At 42.1% G+C, this 20664-nt stretch overlaps 1 protein-coding gene and 1 long non-coding RNA gene across 2 annotated transcripts in view; one reads left to right on the top strand and one right to left on the bottom strand.

Annotated features, from left to right (window-relative positions):
* CAMK1D (calcium/calmodulin dependent protein kinase ID) overlaps nucleotides 1–20664 on the bottom strand; it is a 218254-nt gene that overhangs the window by 55200 nt on the left and 142390 nt on the right. The window lies entirely within an intron of this gene.
* LOC104913135 (uncharacterized) lies at nucleotides 12168–18149 on the top strand. Its single transcript, XR_795152.4, has 3 exons — nucleotides 12168–12463; nucleotides 12621–12686; nucleotides 16519–18149. It is a non-coding gene; the product is annotated as an uncharacterized LOC104913135 (long non-coding RNA).

Genomic DNA, 20664 nt, shown 5'->3' with positions numbered 1-20664 from the left:
ATAAGCCATTATGATAATCCAATCTGAACTCAGACAAAACAAAGAGTACAATTTTTGCCTTAGATCCATAGCTTCTGGCTGGACAGCTGGACAAAAGACTATCATTTAGCAGAGTATCCACGCTTGACTTGGAAGATACCATTAATCCCTTGTCTGCTTTATCCAGCAGTTAATTACACACACTGACTAATTACATTAAGTTTCTTTCCAGTGATAATTTCTGATGTGCTGTCATTGGATCTCTTTCAAGATGGACTATAGGCTCTTTACACATATTAAAGCAACATTACTCTTTTTAGGTATTCCTACTCCTCTCTGATATTTCTGTCCCAAAATGATATTCACCAGCTGCCTTCACAGCCTCTGCAAAGTGCTGCTGAGAAGCAGAGTGTATATACAGTGATGCTCAGTTCTGGTCCACAATTTGGACATTTACAATACCATGTTGAATATCTTCACTTACATCTGCATCAATAATGCTTTGGCCATTCCTGGACAGGATACAGAGCAGTACTATCTGTATTTTAGACATGCACTGAGTATAACCTAAATAAAATATATATGTCTGCAATTACAACTCTCTTCTGAACATCATTTGTTCAGTCCTACACTTTACTGTACCCCATAATGTTTATCTCACTACTGTACAATCTAAATATCCCCATTTTCTAGAAGAGATAATGGATTTTTCCAGTTCTGAGTGAGATTCCAAACTGAATTCATAAGCTCCATATTTATTCACAGCTTGACAGCTGCCTCCTCCCACTAAAATTGTATTTCCAAGCTGTGCCCTTTGCACAGATAAGGCACAGTAGGGGCCAGGAGGACCTGCTAATTTATTGTGGTTCAATTGGTGGGTGGGCAGCTCAGATATTCTCTCAGAGTCTCAAAAAATGATTTATGATGCACAAAAGAGATGTGTTCTCACAAACCAACCAACCAAACAACAAAAAAAGCAACTGGTCCTAATTCCTTGATATACTTAAAAAAATCACCCCAGTCTGACAAAAAAAACCCCCTCAAGTTGGTCATGTGTGCCACCAAGGAGATAAATCAAGGAGATAATCAAAAGAGATTCTGCTCTTCAGTCACCCTGGGATGAGCTCCTTAAGGAGACTCTGACAGTGGTGTCTCCCACAGGACGTGGGAGAAAAGAAGTGCCATCAATGGCTAACAAAGCCTTAGGCAAAACTGGCCAACAAGCAGAAAGGATGGCCTTCAAAATTCTGGGAAACCACCAAGGGAAAACAGCTGGGCATGGAGAAGGAAGGACAATTATTGGAACAGGCTGCCCAGAGAGGTGGAGTCACCATCTCTGGAGGTTTTCAAGAAAAGAATGAGATGAGGCACTGAGTGGTCCAGAGCAATCACAGGCATGCGTTGATGGTTGGACTAGATGATCTTAGTGATATTTCCAACCTTAATGATTCTACAAGCTTGTCAACATACTGTGCCTGCTGAGTCCATTCTGTCTCCTCAGCACTGCTGACCCAAACCAGATGCCATAGCCCACAAATTTATTGTGTTTATCCTGTGCAATCGCTGAATTTACTATCTTCTGAAAGTCTACTCCTGTCGGAAAAGCAGTTGTTGGAAAATAAAGTAGGAGCCCACTACACAAAAGAGAAAGTTTCCAGAGTGTTCTACATAAAACAAATGTGCCTTGGGCTTATTTTAATAATTTTTCAATTATTGCCTTTCTGCTGACTGATTTAGTCCAGGCCATAAAGATGCTTCTAATGGAAATCATCAATTTATCATGGAGATGAATTCCAAGAATCTAATCATACAAATGAAAACAGACACATGTTCGTGCTAACAATGAAGACTCCAGCAACAGAGAGAGGATTTTATATATCTGTCATTTTTAAAGGTAGCTATTTGCTTCCACCTCTTAACAACTTGGGCTGGCCTGCTGCCAGGCGTTCTGGTTTTTACTGGGACGGTCCCATGGCCTTGGGAGAGATTGTAAATATCTGCTTCTACATTATTGCTCCAAGGCTGCTCTCCATTCTAACACTTCACAGTTGTCTTGACACAGAAAACAAGAGTCTCTGGCTAATCTTCATTAATCAACATGAGTAGCCCAACAGTAATTCTATTTTAAGCTAGGAAAGCACATCAATGCCAATAAGCAAATCCTTACTTCATGCTCAGTGTTTCAGTAGTTTGTGTTTATCATCACTTTGTTTATTTCCTTAATACGTTTCAACAGGTAAATTTGTGGCAAGATGTAAAATCTGATGGTTGAAAGAAATTAAGCTGTAACTGATTAAAAAAAATAAGCTTTGATGGAAAAAATGAAAAAAAAAAAAAAAAAAAAAAAAAGCTGCACCAGCTTCTCTCAGATGTAGGAACTGCAGGAACCACATCAGCACCCCCAAGCCCAATACAGAACAGTTCAATGCCCGTTCTCTGCCATACGGCAAGTACCTGGGCCATCTTTTCAAGATCCAGCCACAGACCAGGTGTAAGGCAATACATGCAGCTTGGGATCTTTTCCCATCTGTGGGGACACAAACAATTGTACCAATGGGGACTGAGCTGCTTCAAAAGGACAAGAGGTAATGCCCTTAAGTTGAATTGGGAGAGTTTTGGGTTGGACATAAGGAAAAATTTCCTCTCAGAAACAGTGGTGACATTTAGAACAGGCTGCCTAGTGAAGTGGTGGAGTCGTCATTCCTTGAGGTATTCAAGGGCAGATGGTTTACCATAAACATGGTTTAAGGTGGGCATGGTAGAGATGGGTTGATGGTTGGGCTAGATGATCTTTTCCAACCATAATGTTTCTATGATTCTATGCACTTGAAGTGCCACTACAACAGCTCAGGGCATTTCATAGGAAAGCCATTAGCATTTATTTCCTGTCTACTGCATTTGGCCAGTGTAAGATCTGATAATGTACTGGACATTCTTGCTGAATGCCAACATGACCATATCATTTCACGTATTCAGCTGTGATTTAAAAAAATAGGGCTTAATCTTCCTTTTCTATTCTGTAGTCATACTCCTAACTGTCAATCCAAGTTCCTTAGCATCTTTTGCATATATTATAAAGCACAATTTTGCAAAAACTAAATCAAAAATTTCCTCCTCTGTCCCAAGCCAAAACGAAATCAATGATTAGATCAAGTCCAATGTGAAAATTAAAATCAGAAGTTCCTCCACTGTCCCAAGCCTAAACTAAACTAATCATTAGATCAAATGAAATCCAAACAATAATCTAGCTCTCACTGTGCTCCAGGGCTGTGTGATATATATACAGACTGAGAATGCCAGGAAGCTGAGAGAACAGCTAGATATTTACGGGTTTTTTTTTTTTTTTTTTTGCTAATATGGTAGTCAGAGCACATTACAAAGCCTAATAGACAAAATGAAGCAGAGACTGCAACTGTGGGTCTTGTGAGTCCTGGACAGCAATTGTGAGTGTTCACTATTCAGCAACAGACATGTTAATGGACAAACACTGAGTAAAACAGGCCCAGAGGTGCCACTGGTGTTGCACTGATTACAACAATGGAGTATTTCACTCAAATGGAGTTAATGTGGGGCATGACAAGGAAATAAGTCTGCAGCCAGTGTTACCAACAACGAGGGAGGTTATGAAGGACAAGGCATGGTAGTGATAAAATTCACAGTTAGTTAATTCACAATTAGTAAAATTACTCAATATGGCACAAAGTGTACCTATAAGAAGCTGATCTGTAGTAGCTACTCCATTTACTGTCTTGTACAGACTAGACTAGGAATCACGGGACTAAAAACCCAATGCACTTAGCCAATGCGAATGAATGATGCTGTTTTAGCTTTTAAAGAGTCTTTGCTTTATACATGCATATAGTGCAAGGGAAAGCCTCTTCCACAGTTGCCTCCCTGCACCTAGGAGCATGCGTGATGATGTATGTGTATGAGGGCAAACGTATCTGTGTAACTTGTTATCTGCAATTCTGAGGCTGAGGAAATGGTAACAAAAATCAGGACATTCATCCCAGGCAGTGCCAGGGAGGTTCTGTGTCCCCATGAGCTGGTGCAGTCAAATCAATAAACTGCTGTCATGCTAGCCTGAAGGAAAAGACTAAAAAAAAGTGCTGAAAGGCCCAATATTCACCATCAGATGATCTGACCTCTCAGCTGATCTCCCAGTTGCCTGTTAAGAAAGCACCACAGAATCACAGGATGGCTAATGCTGGAAAGGACTTCTGAGTTCATCTGGTCCAACCCCTTGACAGTTTTTCTCCTCTACTTCTGTGGGCAGGGAGGTGCAAGATGTACAGGACCACCGTGCTACCACATGAACCCTAGAGCATGGCAAGGCAAGAATCACAGAATTATCGAATGGCTTGGGTTGGAAAAGACCTCAAAAATCAACTTGTTCCAATCCACTGCTGTGAGCAGGGTTGCCAACCATTAAACCAGATCAGAGCTCCACACCAGGGGCCTGGGTTATTAGCTTTGCTGTGCCATTGACTTCTTGTGTGACCTTGGGTAAATCACAGAAGGATGAGTCTAAAAAGGGACTTAGGCACCTCAAGGGGAATGGGGCATCTCACACATGGTTCAGATAACCCAGGTACTTCTGCTCCCAGCAGGTCAAGACCTGCCATGCCGCTAACCACAAGAACTGAAGCGCTTGGGATGTGGGGCACAAGCTCCATTCCCTGTCCAGCTGGAAGGGAGGAAAGGGGGCTTCGAGCCAATGTCTCCAGCTTCTGGAAAGCACTCCAAACCACAGGGTGTTTTCCATACCTCCATTTGAAAATGTTCCACTTCTCAGAAACTAACTCAAGACTCCCCCAGTGCTGTAACACTTACTCAGCATTGCCACTGCATTATTGATGCTAAAGTCACGGAGCGGTAACAAAGTCCATTAAAATGAATGTCAGTTCTTCCCTTCATCTTATCATGGAGCCAAATTCATTCTGTTTAGAAATATGTTTGTCCTGTTATGCTTTCAGTAGATGGTAATCTTATCCCATGTCTTCCACTTACTCAGAAATCCCCAAGCCAAGGCTGGTCTTGCAAAGACAGTGCATCCACCCCTCCAGCAGGAAACCAGGTGTACTTACGGGGTGGAAGAAGCTATTCATTTTTATTCATTTGCTATAGACAAGCGTGGAAAATAGATTTCATGCTGATGATTTATAAAGTGCTTTTAGAAAATCTTTAAATACTAAGTTATAACTAGGTACGAACATTCAAAGCCACTGCTGCAAATGCTCTCCTGCTCTCACAGTGTTATTTATGCTGCTCCCTGCTATGGCTGCACAGCCCCATGCCAGGGCTGACCCATCTCAGAGTCACAGATGTCTGTTTTCTATTTGCTTGTGGTATTCCCTGTGCAACATTAAAATGTCATCAATTCAGTCTAATAGGGCAGGGAAAGGCCTTAGTCAACCATTTAACAGCTAAGTAAAACATGTGGCAAATGCATATCGGTCCAGGGACTGCATTAAAAGTTTAAGGGTTCAATTACGAGGAATCTTTCTGGTGTGTTCTCTGGAGGTTAGGAAAACAGAATTGCCAAATGTTTCCCCCTGGCCTCGTGGCTGTTATACACCAGTCTGAACCCCTTGTTAAAGTGCTTTTTGTTAAACTGCCATGCCAGTATGTAAAAGCACCTCTGTACAACACCCAGTTAAAATAAACTACTTCTTGGGAAAGCGGAGTCGACGTTTTTATGATTCAGGTCCTTTTTTACAGTAGTTATCGTTGTGCTGCTCTCACGATCGGGGTCAGCATCTGAATGCTGAAGGTGCCCAACACCCAAGGACACATCTGATGTCCCAGTGCTCCCAACACAGAATCATCAGGCACAAAACCACCTGAACTTGACTTGCGCAACTGACCAAGGCCCTTAGGGAGATACAAAGCCATATGCCAGTATTATACACTGCATTAATAGGATTATTTCCCGTGGTTCAGTTCCTCTAGGTTAGCCAGAAGAAATAACATGTAAATCAAGTAGCGCATCCTGTGCACACTGATGTCTCTGGATTCAGGCTGGTGCAGGGACTGGAGTCTTAGGTGGAGTGGCTGAGGGAACTGGGATTGGTCAGTATGGAGAAGAGGAGGCTCAGGGGAGACCTTATTGCTCTGTACAACTGCCTGAAGGAGGTTGTGGTGAGGGTGTTGCCCTCTTCTCCCAGGTTAGTGATAGTACGAGAGGCAGTGGCCTTAAGTTGTGCCGGGGGAAGTTCAGGTTGGATATTAGGAATATTTTCTTCACAGAAAGAGTGGTGAGGCATTGGCACAGGCTGCCCAAGGAGGTGGTGGAGTCACCATCCCTGGAATTGTTCAAAAAAAGGGCAGATGTGGCACTGAGGGACGTGGTTAGTGGGCGTGGTGGGGATGGATTGACGGTTGGAATAAGTGATCTTATTGATCTTTTCCAACCTTAATGATTCTATGATTCTATCTGTATGGATGGATAGCACTGCAGTAGAATAATTAACATACTCTAAAACATCTCTGCTTGCAAGAGCAGTGCTCCCATTTCCCTAGGGTCACATACAGGAGATTCCAGGAACTGAGTCACCTGCTCTGTAACAATCCGATGTGTCTTTTGATGGCATGCATGTCTCATTCAGACATTGTAGACACCTGACCAAGTGATATTAAAGGAGTTATGGCATTGCAGCTGCAATTGATCATCCCTGCAGTGCAGGACTCTCCAAGACATAACCTACAGCACCTCTCTTGGCCACCCTGACACCAGAAAGCCAAGCAGCACAAGGCAGAAGGTCAAGCTACAATGCAATATACAGGCAGTGTGCAAAAGAACACGTGGCTAAAGAGCTGCCCTGCTGGACGGTTTAGATCACAAGACTGGGCTCGCTCTAGAGGCAGATGGCACTAAAACACTCACCAATTTTTGCTGCTGTTGTTATTTATAGGCACAAAAATGTAGATCATTTAGAAACTTGGAGGAAGCTGCCAAGCTAGATACGACAACTGAACCCACTGCTGACAGTCAGACGTGGTTTAGGCTGTCCCCTCCTGTGGCAGCAGATGTAGCCCTGCAGGGCAGCAGCTCTGGGGCAGGAGGACACAGTTCTCCCAGCACATGGACCATGCTGGCACGTGAGCCACCAACTCATGGTGAGATAGCAGATTTTCTTATGCATGTTGAAAACAGCAGTGAGATTGATGAGGTCTGGATGCAGAAAACAGGCACTGGCTCCCCTATCTTCAAACAGGCTTTGAATTTGGCCCTATGGTCCTCAGGCAGAAGATAGAACATGGGAGAAAACTGTGGTCCCAGTGCTCTGCAGGTCTAAGGGGAACCTATAAAACATACAGCAAGTGGTTCAGACCCAAACACCACTGCTCTCAGGAGTGGCACAGTATCACAGTACCAAATCTGAGATTCACAAAGAATTCTTTTTTTTTTTCTTTTTTTTTTTTTTTTTTTGGTGCTTATTTTCTTTCATCAGGTACAAAGAAATTCAAGCATTAAAAATATTTTTAAGCAAAAGCCATGCTGAGAAGAGATCATGAGACACACTGCAAAATTGATAGATGGTTCAGCAATTAATGCTTTATATTAAACAAATAAAACACACCAGTGTACAAATTATTCTCACAACTATACAAAATTACTTCATGCTTTTGCTTTGAGGCATTGTTTAAAATTTAGCACCGTTTTCAAGAAAAATAGATTTATTGCACCCAAGTGGAGATTTAAGACATCAGGGAGCCACCTGGTGGTTTGATTGCCTTCTAATTAAAATTCATATCTTGGGCTCTTGACTTCCTCTGATTCTGAGCTAAGCTGGCCATCCCACAGCATAAATACAGAGAAACTGAGCATCATAAGATGTATGAAAATAAAATCTAAGTGTGCAAAATTTCAGATAAGATTTTCCCACTCTGTAAATGTGACCTCTCCCAAAAAACAACCAACCAACTAACCAAACAAAAAAAACACAATGTGTTTACTTTCTGACTTTTTTTGAAACGATGAATCTTTTAAAAGATTTCACAAAAAATCCCTCTGTGATAGAAAAAGAAAAGCAGTGCGTTAAGTAAATTTATACTGCATTTCTGTGTAATCAGTAGGTTTTGTTTTGAAGGAAACTTCAACATCTTTCCCCAGGACTTTATGAAATTTAGAAAGAGAAAAATAGGAAAGAAGGAAGGAAGGAAGGAAGGAAGGAAGGAAGGAAGGAAGGAAGGAAGGAAGGAAGGAAGGAAGGAAGGAAGGAAGGAAGGAAGGAAGGAAGAAGGGAAGGAAGGAAAGAAGGAAGGAAGGAAAAAGCAGATTCTGCAGTAAGCCATTCCAGCTGGCTGAGGCATTTCCCTGTAATTTCTTCTAGGAGGGAATCAAAGTATCGGCACCCACTGGTTGAGTCCTATCTGGAAGCTGCTATGGAAAGAGAGGAGGTAGCAGTCTGGCACCACCTCTGGGGGCAGGGGTTTGAAAAGAGCTCCCTAAAGAATGAAAGTCATCACCATGGTAGCTTTGGATTTCACTGTTTGCACTTCAGCTAAGCACAGTTCTGGATGTCCAAGTCCCTCTTCGCATTTGACCCTTATCTCTCCATCCATCCACAGATTTCATACATTGTTAGGTTTGTTTGTTTGTTTTTCTTTCAGATTTTATTCCAGAATCTGAACCTCTCAAACAGAAGATCAGGAAGGATCAGATTCCATGTTCTCACTCCATCCCACCTCCAGCACATAATGTTTTTGCTCCCTACTTAAACTCATTCATCTCTATCCAGTACAGGGAATGTGCTCTGTCCCTAGTGGTTCCCAAGGCCAGGTTGGATGGGGACCTGGGCAGCCTGACCTGGTGCTTGATCTAGTGATAGGCGATCCTGCCCTCAGCAGTGGGGTTGGAATTAGCTGATCCTTGAGGTCCCTTCCCATTCTATGCTTTTGTGCAGAGGCCACATGCAATATGGAGTTTTTTGGGGGGAGAAGAGCCAGTTTTGCTTCACTGCACTTGTGAAAGACTTCCCTCAGACAATGGAGGTGTGGTAACTACGAGTGGGGAAAGCTGGTAGCTAGACAGTACATCCTTCATTGTAGAATGGCATTCCCAGAACAAGCAACAGGAATCACACTGGTGCCTCAGCAGAATGATGCTGTACAACTTTCTGGAAGGTGGCAAAAGCTGAACCCTGGGATGTCAGGGCTTTCCTAGAGCTTAAACAGCATAATTAACCTGCCTGGGTTTCCCTAAAGGAAAATCCCACAGGTTTCTGATTTCAGCTGGAATAGGTGCCACCACTTCCAGCAACAAATGCAGAGGGGGAGCTCAGAAACACAACCTCTGATGTTCTGTAGCAAGAGGAGGACAGATAGTGGTTTACTGTACGATTCACTGCTAAGACTTTCATCCCTCATCAGTCAGCATCCCTCCTCCAGTCTTTCTACATGTTTCCAGTACTTTCATCATTTGTATTTCTCCGCGATCCCCCCAGGAGGAGCCTCAGCACCACACTAGCAAGCAGAGCTCGAGAGCTCCAAGGAGTGCTTGCAGTTTCCTTCTGTATACACAGCTGTCTCGTCAGTTAGTAACCAGGAAATATATATATACATATTTTTAAATGACTCTGAAGGAGCATATTGATCAATCTGGAAAGAGGTTCTAGGGATATTTTCTGCAGACTGAGATCCCTGGAGTTGGAGGCACCTGGCATGTCAGCAGCTATAATTTGAGCACTTGATTCTCAAATCCCTGCAGAGGGGATTATTTATTTGGATAAAGTTTCTTTCTGCTGTTTATCTACAAAGCTCCAGGGCAATGTACTCATGCCATTTCTCACCAAGCTGTGTACCACAGCATCCCCACTAACACAGCTAGGAGTACAGACAGATCCTTCCTTATCCGTGCACTCATGTTGTCCAGCCTACATAGGATGGGATGCATTGCCCCACCAGCCAAAACACACCTACACCCATACCCGGGACCACGACACCAGGCTCCCACCTCACACACAGCCTCTATCCTCAGAACAGTCTCTGTTGGCATCTGGTCTCTGTTCTGGCACAGAAAAAGAATTACATTTTATTTCTGTGACTAAAATTTGCTGGTTGTAGCAGCAGTCACTGGAGGAATGGCTTCTCCATGCTCTGAGGCTGGTTAATTAGAAATCTATAGGTGGACATAACTTGAGAAATAATAGACCTTTTATTTTTCAAGTGTTTAATTATTAATAAATTAATGAGATGGAAACTGAATTGCAAGGAAAAATGGTACTTAATCTGAAGAAGGTTAATATAAAACCTAAAATGCATTCTCTTCCAGCTTATTAAGTTTGAGATTGATGTAATAACCTCTAGAGGGTTTTTTTTTAGTTTTCCTCTTCTTTTAAATTTATATTCACATTTGCACATAAGTAGTTTCTTTATTCAAATTAAATCTCTTAAGAACTTTCTTTTACAGCATGAGTTTTCCTATTTGAAAAGAAAACAGAACTAAAGTGTTTATAAAATGTGGCAAAACTGGAAGATAAACATTACACAGAAATTCTCAATCTTCAGAGAAGAATCAATCCAAGCCCCGTTTTCCCTCACTAAAATACAGAATGTACTCTGCAAACGTTTAGGAGTGAATTCATTATAAGGCCCTTCACTGATCAAGCGTGACCATTCCCAATGCTTCTGCAGTATTGCCGGTTTCTGTTCTGATTTTCTTGGCACTAGAAGCAATTTCAAACTGCAGAAGACTGAAATATGGAAAAAGCTTCTGAATCATTTTATCCATCTATCTTTTGACTGATTGGGAGCAGGATTGCTCCCAACTTCTCGTTGTGTTCAGCTTTGAGTGACAGATCGGTTCACACTTCATTCAGAGGGTAACTTCAACTATTAGGAAAGTGTTTCATAAAACCACAGAATCATTAAGGTTGGAAAGGACCACTAAGATCATCCAGTCACCCATCCCCACCATGCCCACTAACCACTGCCCTCAGTGCCACATCTCCACAGCTCTTGAACACCTCCAGGGATGGTGACTCCATCACCTCCATGGGCAACCTGTGCCAACAATTCACGGCCCCTTCTGAGAAGAAATGTTTCCTAATATCCAACCTGAACCTCCCTAGTGTAACTTAAACCCATTACCTTTAATGGCTTAAAAATGCTAATAAATAGTTTCCTGGCACTCATCATAAAAATTTCCTTGTCTTTCATTCTTCCCTTGCATTCATTGCATTGCTACCTTCTCTGAGACATATGTCCCAAAGTGAGTAACACCACAGAAACCTCAGATTGGACGTTCCTGAGGCAGGTGTCTTTTCCTTAGGGTCTTGTACCAAAAGAGATCCTTCTGAAATTCTTCTCTTCTTCTGTAAGCCACTGTTGGAATCACCAGTGCTACAACATAACCATGTGAGGATCTCCTCCTCCTCCTTCCGAGGGTATGTGGAAACCCCACCACTCATACCAACGTCACACACCTCTCTTTTCTACAGAAACATGGAGCTGTTTATGGACCACATGCCACTCTCTTTTAGAATCCAAAGGTATATGTTAAAATTACCATAATTGAATGTCACATTAAAGATGAACTCCAAGGTTTTCTTTGGAATCTCTTGCTGAACATAAGTTTCTGCAGACGGTATTTGCTTTTTCCTGAAAAAAAATGGATCCCTCTTTCTCCCCACTTTAGCAAGAGCCTGATTCATAGCTCACCCAGCATATGGAAATTTTGTTCACAGTGGCTTCAATGGTTTTGAGCAATATTCCACATGCACACATAAGCTTTGAACCCAAATGTCCTTCCAGACCATAGTTTATCCAATACTGGCTGCTTCCTGATGTCCCTCTCCAGAAAAAGGGAGGTTTAAAAAGAGTTGTACTTCCTGAAGCAAGTTAGCAGATCTCCAGAACTGATCTTTAAAACCTGCAGTCAGAATGAGTAATCTCAAATGGTCTGTCCCACGTTCCCAACTGCAGCCGATTACTCTCTTCTATCAGTCTGTACTCATTAGATACCATGCTTTACATATCCCTTATTAATCATCATTCGGTCAAACTAAAGTTTCAAGCTCTTTTAAACTCTTCCCTGGCATTTCTGCCAGCCTCTTAAATCATTTCTGTACTTCTTGTCATAGATAGTCTCAATATCCTAATGCTTTTTCAAACATCGTGGGTGATGCATGAAACTCCACATTCCCCTGTCAAGCCCTCAAAATAGCCACTCTATACTTAGAAAAGGAAACACCTCTCTGCTTCAGCCACAGGGAAATACTGAGCTGTTTATGGGGTACATACTATCACTTTCAAAACTCACAAGAATATGCATTTCCTTCTTTTGGAGGCATTTACAGGCTCTCCTTACCAGGAAGATACCTTCACAAGACTCAATGGGATCTATTTATACACAAGAACTCTACTCTCCCATCAAATACGCATCAAATTGACGAATATTTCAAAAATTATTAGGAAAGATGTGGGGAAAGAACAGAACAACTCCTGTTTCACTCTTGGAAATCAGCTTGAAATGGATGCTGTAAGTAACATATGCAAATATCGTCTTTTGTGTGTGACAATTTCGTTTAGCCTTTAATTGCTTAACTGAATCGCTTTCAAACTGCACAGTAAAATAAATGCCTGTAGAAGTCTAAATGTACAATTAAATACCTTTTCAAACATCTTGAATTTTTCAGACAGTGAATCAAAAAATACCAGAATGATGCAGTCTTATTTTTATTCGCTTTCCTACTACTGAAATTGTAAGTAACAATGAAATACCTCATAAGAGACATCTTGAGATATTTTGGCATGCTGTTAAACTGAAATTCAATGGCTTGACATGTTATCTTGGCTAATTTGACTTTGAAGTCCTTGCTAATTCTTCTCTGGATTATTGCTTAACATAAACTTGATTTCAAAGCTCACCATGCTTAGCTCTGCATATCTGAACTAAGAACAATATAAAACACTTTAAGCAGCTCCAGGAGAACTTAGCAAAAGTGCTTTTGATCAGAACATTGTTTGTAAGTGCTGGTATGGCAACGTGAATGCTGCTGAGTCTATGATATGAGAGCACAAGAGAAAGGAGGAAGGGAAACTCACTGGATGCTGTGGTGAATATCTCACTACTCTGCACTTTTCATAGACTCATAGAATGGTTTAGGCTGGAAAGGACCTTAAAAATCATTGAGCTCCAACCTTCTGCTATGGTCAGGGTTTCCACCCTCCAGATCAGGCTGCCCAGGGCCCATCCAACCTGGCCTTGAGCACTTCTAAGGATAAGGCATCCACAGCTTTTCTGGGCAGCCTGTATCGGTGTCTCACCATCCTCTGAGTAAACTATTTTTTTTCCTAACATCTAATCCAAATCTCTGCTCTTTTAGTTTAAAGCCATTCCTCCTTATCCTGTCGTTATCAGACTGTGTAAAACATTGATTCCTCTCCTGCTTGTGAGCTCCCTTCAAGTACTGGAACACCACAGTAGGGTCACCCAGAGCCAACAATGTTGACAAATTCTTGATTTCCAGAGGTTTGAGACAGTCCAGCAACACCTACCCATCAAAGCCCACGTGATGGTGATTGCCACCCACTAGTGACAACCAACACGAAGGGTGCACACAAAGCCTGCTCACCTTGAAAATCAGACTTCATTACACAAGACCAACTATCTCCTGCTCCTGAGGAGCCTTCCAGAATGGGAGCCATTATTCTCTACCACAGCAGGATGGGACCAGTGGTGCAAAAGACACAGTCCCCATAGAAGGATGGCCTTTTAATATGCAACCAGTGTGCACAGTTAACCAGGGAATACAGATTGCAAAGGAAGCTCTGAATAGTTCTCCTCATCCCTGTCCATTCTATAACATTGGGCAGTCCTTTGGCTTTTTGGTTCTTAGATTGCAGAGAAGGTCCTGCTGGTTTTCTCCTCCGTGTAAACCCTTTTTTTGATGTGAGTGTGGACTTTCCCCAGAGCCCGCCCTCATGTCTCGCCTTTCCCGCCAGCTCTGACTCAGCCAGTGTAGGACTGTGAGCAGCAATGAGAGGCAGATCCGTGACAGTTTCCTCCCAACATACACCCTCCTCTCCTCCCTCGGTGCCAAGCAGCTCTTCACACCACCAGGGAAGCACACAATGCTGCCTTAGCACTGACTCCTACCCACCAGCTGCTGCACTTAACTTGGGATCAGCTATGGCCTTTGCTGTGCTAGGGTAGCAAGTAGGCCTGCGTCTGGGATGGGAGACAACAAGACGAGCCTCAACACCCCAATCCTGACATTGGCTGGGATGGCAAACACAGAAGTTTCCCAGAGAAGCTGTGGATGCCCCATCCCTGGAGCCTTTTGAGGCTCAGTTAGATGGGGCCCTGGGCAGCCTGACCTGATGGGTGGCAACTAGCCCATGTCAGGGGCTTGGAACTGGATGGGTTTTAATGTCCTTTCCAACCCAAGCTGTCTATAATTCTATGGTTTTATGAAGCACTGAATGCCTGAGGTCCATGGATCCCCTCTTATTGCCCTCCTGGATCACTGCAACAAAAGCTCTCTCCAGCACCTGCCAGCTTCCCAAACTGGAAGGGAATCAAACTGGTCAAACTCACATCCTCCACGTCACTCTACCAAAGCACCATCATGGAGGACTAAACCATAGTTCTTCGTATCCTTTGAGACACTCTGAACCAAAAAAAGCCAAATGGTGTAATGATCAAATGTGAGAACCACCACAGCACAGTCTGATAACTAGAGGGAGCCAGGGGGCAATGCTCTGTGACATCCTTGTAGCTGAGATGCAGGCTGGTAATAAGCTGAGCAGGGGCAAGCCGGTCCTTACCTCTGGGCCCAAGAGTCAAAATGAGCCCCTTACCCTCTTTGTTTAGCAAACCAATCCAGCCTGAATGACCATGCAAAATTCTTTACTGTGTGTATCAGGTTGATTGCTGCTTATATAGGTTTTATCTAGATATGAAATCTGGCAATCCTGTTTGCCAAATTTTTGTAATCCCTTAGCTTATCACAAGCATTTCACTGTCCCATGCAATGCTAAAATTGCTTCAAATTCTTACTGCTCTGTTCAGAGGTTAAATTTAATCTGTTACCAATTGAAGGGGGCCTATCAAAGTTAGTAGAATTCTCTGGTTAACAACAGCAGCAGCTTATTGTACCCCTGGATGTGAGCACGGGCACACTTCATTTCTGCACTCCATGAGGTTCAGGAACAGAACTGAGGAAGCCCCAAGAAGATAGCTGATAGCTCCAAATCTGGGGGATGAAAAGCAGATCTGTGTTGCTCACACCCATTCACATCCCACTAGTACTGTTTCTCTTCTGCCTTGCTTCAAACCCCTCCACACAGCCCTTGAAAATCCCTTTGAGGCATCTGGTTTGTACAGTAAAAGTAGGAGGACGTTCCTTATTGAATGAGATTATCTAATGCTCCCAGCTGATTTGATGGTTGTTAATTTTCATCAGTCCGTGGCTTAATGCTGTTTTGATAAGAGGGGCAAGCCCTTGCTCAATGCAACTGAACTCAGGAGACAGATCAGGCCAGAAATCACTGAGTCTACAGGGTTTCAAAATATAATTGCAACATTTCTTGAAACAGGTAGAAAGTTCTGGATCATCATGGTCACAAAACAGCCTTACAAAACAACCATTTCCTAGTTTTTAAGGGCAAAATCTACCATTATGCACTTACAGGGTCCCTCCTCTACATCACACTGTGTGTGTGACCACTTGTGCTGCTCACTTGAGAGATACTTCCTACTACAGCAATTACTATCAGACTGAATTTACTACCAACGTTTTTCACCTATCTTTTTGACCACAGCTACATAATTCTCCAAATTGTAAGTCATTTGAGAAGGAGCAGATTTAAAGTGAAACAAAGCAAATGCAGCTAAAAATAGTCCTGAAAATACCCAAAGTTGGAATTCACAGTCCTCCAGATCAATTTCAGGCATAGTTATTAGATCTGAGGGGTCTGTAGTATCTGTCCTGTATCTATCTTGCAACTACACCAGCACATTTGACTTGCAATTACACCAAGACTTGCCCAGGGAGGAGGCAGAGTGACCGTCCCTGAAGGTGTTCAAGAAACATGCAGATGTAACACTGAGGGACATGGTTAGTGGGCACAGCGGGGATGGGCTGAAGATTGGACTAGATGATCCTAGTGGTCTTTCCTAACCTTAATGATTTCATGATTCTATGATTCTCCACATGGCTTTCATTTATTTCTACACTGTGACATGGCTATAAACAGCTTTCTTGCCAAAATCGTACCCAGGATATTACGAATCTTGACAATGTATGATTCTTTGAATCTGTGATTAATGAGAATGTGGCAGTGAGTCTTTCTTCTTGGACATACACTTCTACATACATTGTTTTGACTTAATAATATGCACTGTAGAAACATGGCTATTCACTATGGCTTAGACTTTTAAAGGACTCATTGAAATGATAAGTGAAATGTTTAGAAAACTGCTGAAGAAAACAAAGCCATCAAAATCCCAGTTAATTAATATTAGCAACTTCAGGAATAAATGAATTAAGCTTTCTTTTTTTTTTTTTTTTTTTTTTTTCCTTTCTTTAGATAAAGATTAAGAAGAATTCAATTTAAGGCAGCTTTCAAGTTGCTAAGGATTATGTGAAAAATACAAACTATTTTCAGCTCACTGCAGAGAGTGAATCAAATGCAAGAGTCCAACCCTTCAAGAACAGCCCTTCAGATAATTAACCTACAGAAGGCGAGTTGGAATGCCGTCATGGCTGACACCATGGCACTGCCTCTCTGCAGGAGCCAAGACAAAGACCTCCCACATGCCTGGACAAGTAATGAAGACATGGGGCTTATGAGGGAAATCTTGTATGTGTCATATATATCAGAGGGACACAAAGAACAAGCAAATCCATCACACAGTCAGAATGCAAATGCAATGGTAAACAAAATACCCAACAAAAGAACTTTGGACAAGTCTGATTATGCCTAATTTAGCTACTGATTCTTTGAGTCTAAACCAGGATATCTCTATCAAAACATTGATTATCCATTAACTGTTTGAATTTTCAAAATAAACTCTAAAAACATCGTGAAAAGTAAAATGTTACAAGCAACTGCATCTGCTTTCCATCTGTCTGGCCCAGTACATTTTGCAAGGTGATGGCTTTGGGATTTTTTACAGGTTTACTGAGAAGACAGAACTGCACCTCAGTGTGATACTATCTACCAAGTGAGGATTCAAGATGAAGGAAAGTAGGACACCTTTTACGTTATGAATTTCTCTGAGAAACATAAATAATTTTGCATTCTTTAAAATAGACCATGACATGAGAAGTAACTACTTAGAAATAAAATATGTTTTCCAAAAGCAATGTTAACATCCACATTCTAAAGGGCACTTTTCAGACTGAAAAGAAACCATTTTATACATTCAAAGTCTAAATAGAAGAAAAAAACACTACACATTTCCTTTGCTTTGCAAATAGCAATTCAACAGGGCCAGGGCCCAGAGGCATGACAATAATTTATTGCCAAGAGGATGTCAACAGCAAACAGCAAGAAAGAAATCTTGCACTAATAGCCATGTTGGCATGGTGCACGTGTGACTGAGGGTGTCTTGAATTCAGAGTCAATTCTGGTGCTGATAATAGTTTCCCTTTCCTTTTTTCTGCTTCCCTTGTCCTGCAGTTGGGAAAGACTCCATCAGCACAAGTGAGTCTGGCTGCATAAGGGCTGTAAGATGCTTCTAAAACTATGTTCATGGCAGTGGTGAGACAGACAGGCTGAAATTTGAGTTGTGTCAGAGCCAGAAAGCTCTTAAATATTTAAAGCTCTCCAATACTTAAAGGGGGTTTACAAGAAAGATGGGAAGATACTCTTTAATAAGGTGCACCCTGATACAACAAAGGGTAATCGCTCTGAATTAAAGGAGAGCAGATTTAGATTAGTTACAACAAAGAAATTCATCACTTAGAGAGTGGTGAGGCACTGGCACAGGTTGCCCAGAGAAGCTGTGGATGCCCCATCCCTGTAGGTATTATAGGTCAGATCGACTGGGGCCCCAGGCAAACTAGTCTAGTGGAAGGTGTCCCTGTCCATCTGGAACCAGATGATTTTTAAGGTCCTATCCAACCCAAACTATTCTGTGATTCTATGGTTACAAAGGACTATGTCCTGAAGAAGCCCCTGCAGCAGTGATTTGTGCTGCAGGGTAATGAACAGTCACTGCCAGACCAACAAAGTTCCACAGATGAACTGGTGTGTGTTCTCGAATCTGGAAAGCCAGACCAGGAGAAATCATCTGAACACTTTGCTTCTCTTCTTTAATGGCTTTTTCGTGACATTGTTTCCTTTTTTTTTTTTTTTTTTCTCAGAATGATTATCCCGAGAAACCCTTTGAAATCAAACTAAGCTTCCCTTTAAGCAGTTTCACTGTGCCAAAAGTTGTGTTCTCAGCCACTTGGCACTTGCACACAAGATTTGTTGGAGGCACTTGCATACCAAAACTGATATTATTATCTCAAGACATTGTAGAGTTTAATATATTTACATTGACAGCCCTCCTACATAGCAGAAAGGGCTGCTATTCTCACTTCTCAGATGGGAGCAGAGGCATAGAAGTGATGCTCCCCTTTGCCCAGCCATACTTCTGAGAGCACCTGGACAGATGTAATAAAAAAGGTTACTGTTATCCAGCTCTGCATTCATATCTTTTCTCCAGAGTGGGATGAAGATGGTCAACAACAACCTCTCACCAGGTAACCTGCCCCGTAGGGTCAGTGGGTCTGAAGGCATGTATCAAGTCTAAGGCTCTTATGCCCCCAAGGATCTTTTCCTGTAGATCTCTTTCGGTACTTTTATTTATGAGTGCAATAAGCATTTCAGATGTAGGGTCAAAGACTAGTTATCTTGTTATTGTAACCCTTCCTGGGGCATCCATCACTTTGAGCCAGCTCACTGTACCATGTCCTTGTTCCTTCATCCTCTCATTTGCGATAACCACTTCCACCCACCCGCAATATAAAGAAATGGATATTCAAATTCTGGATACTGCTGTTCAGTCTTTAACCAGCCTGGATTTAAATTGCTTTTTTATAGCTCTCCCTTACTGAAGCTTTTAATGATGCCTCTCTTTGTTACCCTCCATCACCGATGTGATGTATTTGGCTGCATCCACTTCTGCACATAGTGGGTGACTTCCTGGCTTTATTTAAGCAGATTTTTTTAATGTTGGGATGTTATAGTGCTGCTGTTTTAGATTTCCACATAGCTACACCATAAGGACAAATAAATCTGTGAAATCATGCTGGTCATCACTGGTCATACTTCTACACCTACTCACTGTAGGCAGCCTGGGTTATGATCTATATAGGTTATACAGATCTTGTATTTGATACCTATGGGGGAAAAAATGGAGTTGATCAAGGCATTACTGAACATGTTTTTCAAAATAATCACAGATGCCAGCAAAGAAGCCCGTTTTATTCAGCCCCACAAGTCCCCTCTGGTGGAAAAGGCCAGAGACCAGTTTGCACACCCTTATTTCTTGTAACAACTTACTATAGTAAGAGTAGCACTGACTTGAGAGGAAAAAATAAATCTTACCCAGAATTAATTACAAAAGTATTCCCTTTCTATGGGCAAGGCAAAATGGCATGAGACCACAACATGAATCAATGACAGAGTAAGACAAGAGCCTGGAATTTCAGACCTGTGTGCTCTAACCACAAAAACATGCTCACAAGACTCTGGAGACAAGCAGCCTCTGGTTCTTGTTGTACGTTGTGGGTAAACAGCTAGAATATTTTTCCAGAGATAAAAGAGACCTGTCTATTACCCACTCTGCACTGCACTGCTACATCTTTTAGTTCATAGAGGAACACTGCAATCCCTCTAGCAGAACACCCTCAGCCTTTCCAGAGTATCACAAGCAGTTTACCACTGTGTCTCTTTCTACTTCTTGTACCACATGGTCCAGCATCTTCTTTTTCTTCCTCCTCTCTCAAGCCACGAGTTGCCTCCTCTGCTCCTGCCCTGTGTTGAAATTCAGAGCCGACAGTGGATGGGTATTACAGTGGTCCTTAAAGATGTTAGTAGGAACCTACTAATGACTGTCTTGATCACATTTAACAGCACTCTATAGAAAAGGATACTTAGGGCAGATCTAGACCTTGAACTAAACCCACAGTGTCTACGCTAGTTATCTTATTTCACTTTATTTTTTTAAATATTATTTTTCTTTATTTTTCTCCTCTCCTTTCTTTTTTGTCTGTTCTGTTGCATAAATTGTCTTTTTGCATTAAATGTTTGAACATACACACAACCATGTAAAGCTCCAGGACAAAAAGACTGAAAGATAAAATAGTTTTCCCCAGGAAATTAGCCTTTTCAAATATATTTCACTTCATCTGGCACAGTCTGAAGGATTACCTAATCTCCAGCGACAGAAATCTCACCTACATTTCCCTCGCCACCCTTCAAAACAAGACAAGACAGCACCAAGGTGAAGCAGACCCTTTACACAGCACATCCAGCTGTGAAACTGTCTGGAAAGAGCACATTTAAAAGCTTCTGGCAGAGAGTTTCTAGCCCTCACAGGTAAAATGTCAGCAGCACTTCCTGTGGATAGCACTTCCCCGTGCTTGCACAGTGAGTCAAAGAGATACTGGGCTGATATGAGACAAATATTGCTGCAGATAACAATGGTGGAAGATCAGAATGAGGTCATTTTCCTCTCCT

The sequence above is a fragment of the Meleagris gallopavo genome, chromosome 1 (assembly GCF_905368555.1).
Source record: "Meleagris gallopavo chromosome 1, MGAL_WU_HG_1.1, whole genome shotgun sequence".
In the NCBI taxonomy this organism is placed as follows: domain Eukaryota; kingdom Metazoa; phylum Chordata; class Aves; order Galliformes; family Phasianidae; genus Meleagris; species Meleagris gallopavo.
Note: the sequence above shows the minus strand (reverse complement) of the source record. Positions and strands in the feature narration are given on the sequence as shown.